Source organism: Triticum dicoccoides, chromosome 1B (genome assembly GCF_002162155.2).
Source record: "Triticum dicoccoides isolate Atlit2015 ecotype Zavitan chromosome 1B, WEW_v2.0, whole genome shotgun sequence".
Lineage (NCBI taxonomy): Eukaryota > Viridiplantae > Streptophyta > Magnoliopsida > Poales > Poaceae > Triticum > Triticum dicoccoides.
Window position 1 is genome coordinate 230,099,192 of NC_041381.1, and position 9,421 is coordinate 230,108,612.

Here is a 9,421-nt window from a genome sequence, read left to right on the forward strand (position 1 = left end):
TGGTTCAATGGAAAAACATAGCAATAGGGAATTTTCCTATGGCACTCTACTATTCAATTATTCATGCATTTTGTTGAAAGGAATGAAGCAAAACATCAACCTGGACCTACTTTTCGAAATCCTATGAATGAAAACAAGACCAAGTGCATGTGGCAGAATAACATTCTAACTGTACACGCTTTCATATGGTTTCACTTTATTTTGACCATGTTTCTTTGCATTCCTCTGCTCTTCCAATTCTTGTGAACCAAACACCCAAGTTGACAGAAATCATGTGTTTACAAATGCTCTGTTTACCATGTGCATTCCTATCCTATTCCGGCATTTTTCCTATCCCTACGTTTTTAGAATCATGCAAGCCAAATGAGCCCTTACATAATTACTTCAGTTACAGGTAGGTGTCGAAGGGAACTTTGTGTGGTTTGTCCTGCTCCTGCCGCGACGTCGTCCACCTCACCTGAGTTGCTCCATCGACAGAAGCATCCACCAAACCAAACATCACAACTCCTGACCATCTTTCGCCGCCTCAGATCTCCTTCCCTGCCGCCGGCACCCACCGCAACGGCATCACCATCATCGACTCAGCAGATGAACTTGAGGAGTACACGGGTCCACAAGAGAGGTCGCACTCTTTTGTTTCTTCTTATGTTATGCATTGCTTAAAACTACCTACTACTTTATCGTCCTGTTCACCTCTTGGACTCCAAGTCAGGTCCAAATTAATGTTCAAACTTGAGTTCTAAATTAGTTGTGGGGCACATATCGAGGCAGCAATGAATAGTATCTCTATCTAATATCTGGTTCACCTAAGGTATGCCTATGTTGTTCATCTTGGGTGGGAAACAAATAGTAAAGCAATCATCATCTGTCTTTTTATTAAATTAAAGCAAACATCAGCCTGCTATCATTATTTTTGGATCCATCCACTGGTTGTTACCATCACTCTAAATTTCTGCATGCTCTCCTTACATAATCTCACCATATTTTTTTGTATGCATGTCAGATATTCTACACAGTCATGCTGAACATGTAGAGAAAAAGAGAAGAGTTTTTCGCGACAATACAATGTCATGCAGACATCGCTCCATGGTGGGTTCAATGGAAAACCCTCCCCCCCTCTCCAGATTGTAATCCAGAGGAAGATATCTATTCTGAGGCGGATTCAGACACCGCTGCCCACTCCTATTTACCCCCCAAGGTATTTGCTCTACCTTGGCATGATGATGGTAGTCATATCATGCATATGTTGCCTTGCAGTGGCTACTTTTGACATCATATATGTCATCTGCTTAGTTTAGACATGTTCTGTAATGCCACCTGTTTAGTTTCTATATCATATATGGGAATTATGCAGTCTCATGTCTTTTAGCAAGACATAATATATGTGAAATGTGCAATGCCATCCAGTTTAACCAGGCATCATACATTTGAATGATATCTTGCCCATCCTTTTCTTCAATACAATTCCATTTGTCAACAATGTTTGTACATTAAACTACTCTTCATGTGAATCAGTCATTTGGGTGGGAGATGGAAAAGTCTGGAGTGAAAACAAGGCCTTCAGAGCAGAGAGTGCTACCTGTCGAAGCAGATCTCTTGTTGGGTCCCAATAGCTCCTCAGAGATGGATTCAGAGACAGATGACCAGTCCTATTCCCCCACCGAGGTGTATGCTCTAACTTGGCACGGTTATACTACTCATATCATGCATATGGTGTCTTGCATTGCATAGTTTAGACATCATATACACAATATTCAACACCATGTTCTTAGTTCAGACATCATATTGGATGCCCTCTGTTTAGCATATAAATCACATATGTGAGTTAAATGATGCGATCCTGATTACTTAGATAACATGTAGGTGAATTATGTCATGCGATCCTGTTTAGTTATTCATCATATCTTTGAATTATGTTATGCTATGCTATCCAGTTTAGATAGACATCATATATGTAAAATTATGTCATGATATCCATTTTAGTTAAACCATATACATGTCAACTATTTCATGCCCTATTTTTTCCACACTATCTATTGCATCTGTCTCTCATACAATGTCTGTACATTCAACTATGTTTCCTGTTTATCAGCCATTTGAATTGGAGCGGGTGATGTCAGTATCTAACTGACTAAAAACACGGTCTTCAAATAAAACAGTGCTACTTCTTGGTGGAGATAGCACCCCGGTTGTACATGCACAAGAACCAGCCCTACCACACATAACCCAAACTCTCGCAGATTGTACCCCTACTGCGATGAACAGAGAACCAGCTTCACCCAATCTAACCCCAACCCCAGCAAATAGTAACCCAGTTCCTGTTGACACAGCACCATCTCCACCATAGAGCTCCCAAACAAGAGCAGTTAGTAAGGCAGCTCCAGTGCCCAAAGGGCCAGCACTACCACGGTGAACCCCAACTCGACCAGTTAGTATGCCTATTCCGTGTGGAGGAAGCACAACCAGCTAGTCATAGTTTAGCATCTATCGCATTTGATGTTGTTAAATCGTATGTGTGTATCTTCCCATCTTGGAAATATTATACTGAAGATGAAGCAAAATGCTAGTTGAAGGTGTTTGTCCGGGAGTTATGTGTAAGTAATGTTATTCATGGCAATTACTTTGCTTTGTCCCATACATCCTACCTCCATGATGGTTATAATACAGCAAATTTTCCCATTTTTCTCTATAGAGAAGGACCGATTTGGAAACTCAGGATGAGGTATGATAACCCACAAATATAGGGGATCGCAATAGTTTTCGAGGGTAGAGTATTCAACCCAAATTTATTGATTCGACACAAGGGGAGCCAAAGAATATTCTCAAGTATTAGCAGTTGAGTTGTCAATTCAACCACACCTGGATAACTTAGTATCTGCAGCAAAGTATTTAGTAGCAAAGTAGTATGGAAGTAACGGTAACGGTAGCAAAAGTAACAGTAGCAGTTTTGTAGTAATTGTAACGGCAGGAATGGTAAAGTAAATAAGCAAAGAAAAATATGTGAAAAGCTCGTAGGCATTGGATCAGTGATGGATAATTATGTCCGATGCAATTCCTCATGTAATAGTTATAACATAGGGTGACACAAAACTAGCTCCAATTCATCAATGTAATGTAGGCATGTATTCCGAATATAGTCATACGTGCTTATGGAAAAGAACTTGCATGACATCTTTTGTCCTACCCTCCTGTGGCAGCAGGGTCCTAATGGAAACTAAGGGATATTAAGGCCTCCTTTTAATAGAGTGCCGGACCAAAGCATTAACACTTAGTGAATACATGAACTCCTCAAACTACGGTCATCACCGAGAAGTATCCCGATTATTGTCACTTTGGGGTTGTCGAATCATAACACGTAATAGGTGACTATAGACTTGCAAGATAGGATCAAGAACTCACATATATTCATGAAAACATAATAGGTTCAGATCTGAAATCATGGCACTCGGGCCCTAGTGAAAAGCATTAAGCATAGCAAAGTCATAGCAACATCAATCTCAGAACATAGTGGATACTAGGTATCAAACCCTAACAAAACTAACTTGATTACATGGTAAATCTCATCCAACCCATAACCGTCCAGCAAGCCTATGATGGAATTACTCACGCACGGCAGTGAACATCATGAAATTGGTGATGGAGGATGGTTGATGATGATGACGGCGACGAATCCCCCTCTCTGGAGCCCCGAACGGACTCCAGATCAGCCCTCCCGAGAGAGATTAGGGCTTGGCGGCGGCTCCATATCGTAAAACACGATGAATACTTCTCTCTAATTTTTTTCTCCGCGAACGTGAATATATGGAGTTGGAGTTGAGGTCGGTGGAGGTCCAGGGGGCCCACGAGGCAGGGGGCGCGCCCTAGGGGGCGCCCCCACCCTCGTGGACAGGGTGTGGGGCCCCTGGTGCTGATTCTTTCGCCGGTATTTTTTATTTATTCTGAAAAGTTCCTCTGTGGATTTTCAGGTCATTCCGAGAAATTTTATTTCTGCACAAAAATAACACCATGGCAGTTTTGCTGAAAACAGCGTAAGTCCGGGTTAGTTCCATTCAAATCATGCAAGTTAGAGCCTAAAACAAGGGCAAAAGTGTTTTGGAAAAGTAGATACGACGGAGACGTATCAACTCCCCCAAGCTTAAACCTTTGTTTGTCCTCAAGCAATTCTGTTGACAAACTGAAAGTGATAAAGAAAAACTTTTACAAACTCTGTTTGCTCTTGTTGTTGCAAATATGTAAAGCCAACATTTAAGTTTTCAACAAAGATTATGAACTAACCATATTCACAATAACACTTAGGTCTCATCTTTACTCATATCAATGGCATAATCAACTAGCGAGCAATAATAATAAATCTCGGATGAAAACACTTTCTCAAAACAATCATAATATGATATAACAAGATGGTATCTCGCTATCCCTTTCTGAGACCGCAAAACATAAATGCAGAGCACCTTTAAAGATCAAGGACTGACTAAACATTGTAATTCATAAATAGATCCAGTCATACCCAATATAAATTAATAGTAATGCATGCAAATGACAGCGGTGCTCACCAGCGGGTGCTTTTTAATAAGAGGGTGATGACTCAACATAAAAGTAAATATATAGGCCCTTCGTAGAGGGAAGCAGGGATTTGTAGTGGTGCCAGAGCTCGATTTTGAAATAGAGATAAATAATATTTTGAGCAGTATACTTTCACTGTCAACATAACAACTGAGAGATCTCGATATCTTCCATGCTACAAACATTATAGGCGGTTCCCAAGCAGAATGGTAAAGTTTATACTCCCCCACCACCAACAAGCATCAATCCATGGCTTGCACGAAACAACGGGTGCCTCCGACTAACAACAATCATGGGGGAGTTTTGTTTGCAATTATTTTGATTTGATTTGAGCATGGGACTGGGCATCCCGGTGACCAGCCATTTTCTCGTGAATGAGGAGCGGAGTCCACTCCTCTTGAGAATAACCCGCCTAACATGGAAGATACGGACAACCCTAGTTGATACATGAGTTGTTCGAGCATACAAAATAGAATTTCATTTGAAGGTTTGGAGTTTGGCACATACAAATTTACTTGGAACGGCAGGTAGATACTGCATATAGGAAGGTATGGCGGACTCATATGGAATAACTTTGGGGTTTATGGAGTTTGGATGCACAAGCAGTATTCCCGCTTAGTACAGGCGAAGGCTAGAAAGAGACTAGGAAGCGACCAACTAGAGAGCGACAACAGTCATGAACATGCATTAAAATTAATCAACACCGAGTGTAAGCATGAGTAGGATATAATCCACCATGAACATAAATATCGTGAAGGCTATGTTGATTTTGTTTCAACTACATGCATGAACATGTGCCAAGTCAAGTCACTCGAATCATTCAAAGGAGGATACCACCCTATCATACCACATCACAACCATTTTAATAGCATGTTGGCACGCAAGGTAAACCATTATAAGCTCCTAGCTAATTAAGCATGGCATAAGCAACTATATCCTCTAATTGTCATTGCAAACATGTTTATTCATAATAGGCTGAATCAGGAACGATGAACTAATCATATTTACAAAAACAAGAGAGGTTGAGTTCATACCAGCTTTTCTCATCTCAATCAGTCCATCATATATCGTCATTATTGCCTTTCACTTGCACGACCGAACGGTGTGGATAATAAAAATAGTGCACGTGCATTGGACTAAGCTGGAATCTACAAGCATTCAATTCAAGGGAGAAGACAAAGTAACATGGGCTCTTGGTTAAATTAACAATAAGGCATATGAGAGCCATTCAACATTTTCATTATGGTCTTCTCTCGACCCCCAAAGGAAAGAAAAGAAATAAAACTGTTTACACGGGAAAGCTCCCAACAAGCAAAAGAAGAACAAGAAATCTTTTGGGGTTTTCTTTTAATTACTACTACTACAGACATGGGAAGTAAACTAACTAATTTTTTGGTTTTTCTTAAGGTTTATCGAACACACAAGAAGAAAGCTAGAAAAAGAAATTAAGCTAGCATGGGTAGTATAATGAAAAAGTATGAGCACCGAAAACTAGAATGAGTGTGTCAACATAAATGTAATGTCGGTGAGAAATACGTACTCCCGCAAGCTTAGGCTTTTGGCCAAAGTTGGTCTATGCCCATGGATGGCCTGGCAGATATCCGAAGTCGTAACTGGGGTTGTACTGAGATGCAGCAGCCTTTGCCGAGTTGCCTCTGTCCTCCTCTCGTACTCGTTCGCCTCCTCCCTGGTGATAACATATCTTCCTTTTGCCTGATAGTCAAAGAAGGCAGGAGCAGGGAGAGTAATATGGACAGCGCGACGTCTGTCAAAGATTAGTCGATACTCGAGGAATTGTTCATTCCTCTCAAGAAAATGATGATTAACCATGGCATTATAATCTAAATAAGCGGGAGGCAACTCCCTATCATTTTCATGTACAGGTATATACCAAGATAATTAGCCACACGGGTCGCATAAATCCCTCCAAACAAGTCTCCATCTAAACCATTATTATGCAACCTATGTGCAACAATTGCCCCCAAGTTATATTGTTTATCACCTAATACAACACTCTTGAGAACACAAAGATCCGAGACACACATGTGACATGCTTCATCTTTACCGTTAATGCATCTACCTATGAAGAGAGCAAAATAATGTATAGCTGGAAAATGAATGCTCCCTATGGTAGCTTGTGTTATTTCTATAGATTCTCCCACAATGATACTATCAAGAAAGTCTTTATATTCAGATTTACGAGGTTCATTAACACTGCCCCACTGCGGGAGTTTACAAGCAGCAGTAAAATCTTCTAGGTCGATGGTATAAAATTTATCATAAAGATCAAACAGACATTGCGAGAATTACGCGAAGATGTAAATTTAAACCTTCTCACAAAGGAGTCAGTCAAATGGTAGTATTGAGGGCACTTATCTTGCATGAATTCCTCAAGATCACCATTACTAACATATGCATCAAGTTCATCCTTGATGCCTGCTTTGACCATAAACTCCTCTGACGGCCATTCACAAGGTTGCACATAAGCTACCCTCGGTGGTTCATTGTCCTGCTCACGTATTGCAAGCCTGGGTCCTTGCTTCCTTGAATAACCACCTTGGTACATTTTCCTAGACATATTTCTTCCTCTGAAAAATTTCTGAAAATTTTAGTAACTCAAAATAAAAGTGAACCCAACTCAATAAAATTGATAGCAACTACTCCCACAAGTGCCTAGAGACTATATCACACATTAGAACTACTTGGGACCATATAAATTTGACATGCAAGCTAAAGAACAGGGTCACCTAGGCAGCAAAAATTTGCAATGAATAAAGCACTAGAACAAAAACTAATTGGACCATTGGAGGAGTCACATACCAAAGAACAATCCCCCAAAGCAGTTTGTGAATGGAGCTCTGAGCAAGGAGATCGAAAATGGCAGCAAGATGAGCTAGAACTCGTGCTTGAGCTGGATAGTGATTCTTTTGGGAGGAAGATGAAGTGTGTGGGTGCAGGAATAAGTGGAGGGGGCCACCATTGGCCCACGAGGCAGGGGCGCACCCTATAGGGGTGGGCGCGCCCTGGACCCTCGTGGCAAGGTGCTTGCTCCCCCTGCTGTGTTCTCAGTGCCAGGTATTCTCAAATATTCCAGAAAAAAACATACTAAATTTGTAGGGCATTTGGAGAACTTTTATTTTCAGGGTATTTTTTATTGCATGGATAATTCAGAAAATAGACAGAAAACACTATTTTTACTTTATTTAATCTAAATAATAGAAAGTAAAAGGAGGGTACAAAAGGTTGTGCCTTCTATATTCATGCATCTCATGATCATCAAAAGGAATCCACTAACAAGGTTGATCAAGTCTTGTTAACAAACTCATTCCGAATAACATGGAACCGGAGAAATTTCGAATAACACTAGGTTACCTCAACGGGGATATGCACATCCCCAATAATAAGAATATCATATTTCTTCTTGACAGTAGGAAGAGGAAATTCAAAACCTCCAATAATAACAGTTGGAATTTTTCCAATAGAATTGATGTTGGGAACTTGAGGTTGTTTCCTCGGAAAGTGTATTGTATGCTCATTACCATTAACATAAAAAGTGGCATTGCCTTTGTTGCAATCAATAGCAGCCCCTGCAGTTGAAGGAAATATGCCCTAGAGGCAATAATAAAGTTATTATTTATTTCCTCATATCATGATAAATGTTTATTATTCATGCTAGAATTGTATTAACTGGAAACATAATACATGTGTGAATACATAGACCAACATAACGTCACTAGTATGCCTCTACTTGACTAGCTCATTAATCAAAGATGGTTATGTTTCCTAACCATAGACATGTGTTGTCATTTGATTAACGGGATCACATCATTAGGAGAATGATGTGATTGACATGACCCATTCCGTTAGCCTAGCACTTGATCGTTTAGTATATTGCTATTGCTTTCTTCATGACTTATACATGTTCCTGTAACTATGAGATTATGCAACTCCCGTTTACCGGAGGAACACTTTGGGTGCTACCAAACGTCACAACGTAACTGGGTGATTATAAAGGAGTACTACAGGTGTCTCCAAAGGTACATGTTGGGTTGGCGTATTTCGAGATTAGGTTTTGTCACTCCGATTGTCGGAGAGGTATCTCTGGGCCCTCTTAGTAATGCACATCACTATAAGCCTTGCAAGCAATGTATCTAATGAGTTAGTTACAGAATGATGCATTACGTAACGAGTAAAGAGACTTGTCGGTAACGAGATTGAACTAGGTATTGGATACTGATGATCGAATCTCGGGCAAGTAACATACCAATGACAAAGGGAACAACGTATGTTGTTGTGCGGTTTGACCGATAAAGATCGTCATAGAATATGTAGGAGCCAATATGAGCATCCAGGTTCCGCTATTGGTTATTGACCAGAAACAGTTCTAGGTCATGTGTGCATAGTTCTCGAACCCGAAGGGTCCGCACGCTTAACATTACGATGACAGTTTTATTATGAGTTTATATGTTTTGATGTACCGAAGGTTGTTCGGGGTCTCGGATGTGATCACGGACATGACGAGGAGTCTCGAAATGGTCGAGACATAAAGATTGATATATTGGACGACTATATTTGGACACCGGAATTGTTCCGGGTGATTTCGGAGAAAACCGGAGTGCCGGAGGGGTTACCGGAACCCCCCGGGGAAGTATTGGGCCTTAGTGGGCCTGAGGGGAGAGAGAGGGCAGCAGCCCAGGAGGTGGCACGCCCCCCCATGGGGAGTCCGAATTGGACTACGGAGGGGGGGCGCGGCCCCTCTTTCCCTCTCCCTCTCCCTCTCTTTCCTTCCCCCTTCCTCCTTCCTAGTGGGACTAGGAAAGGGGAATCCTACTCCCACTAGGAGGAGGATTCCCCCCTC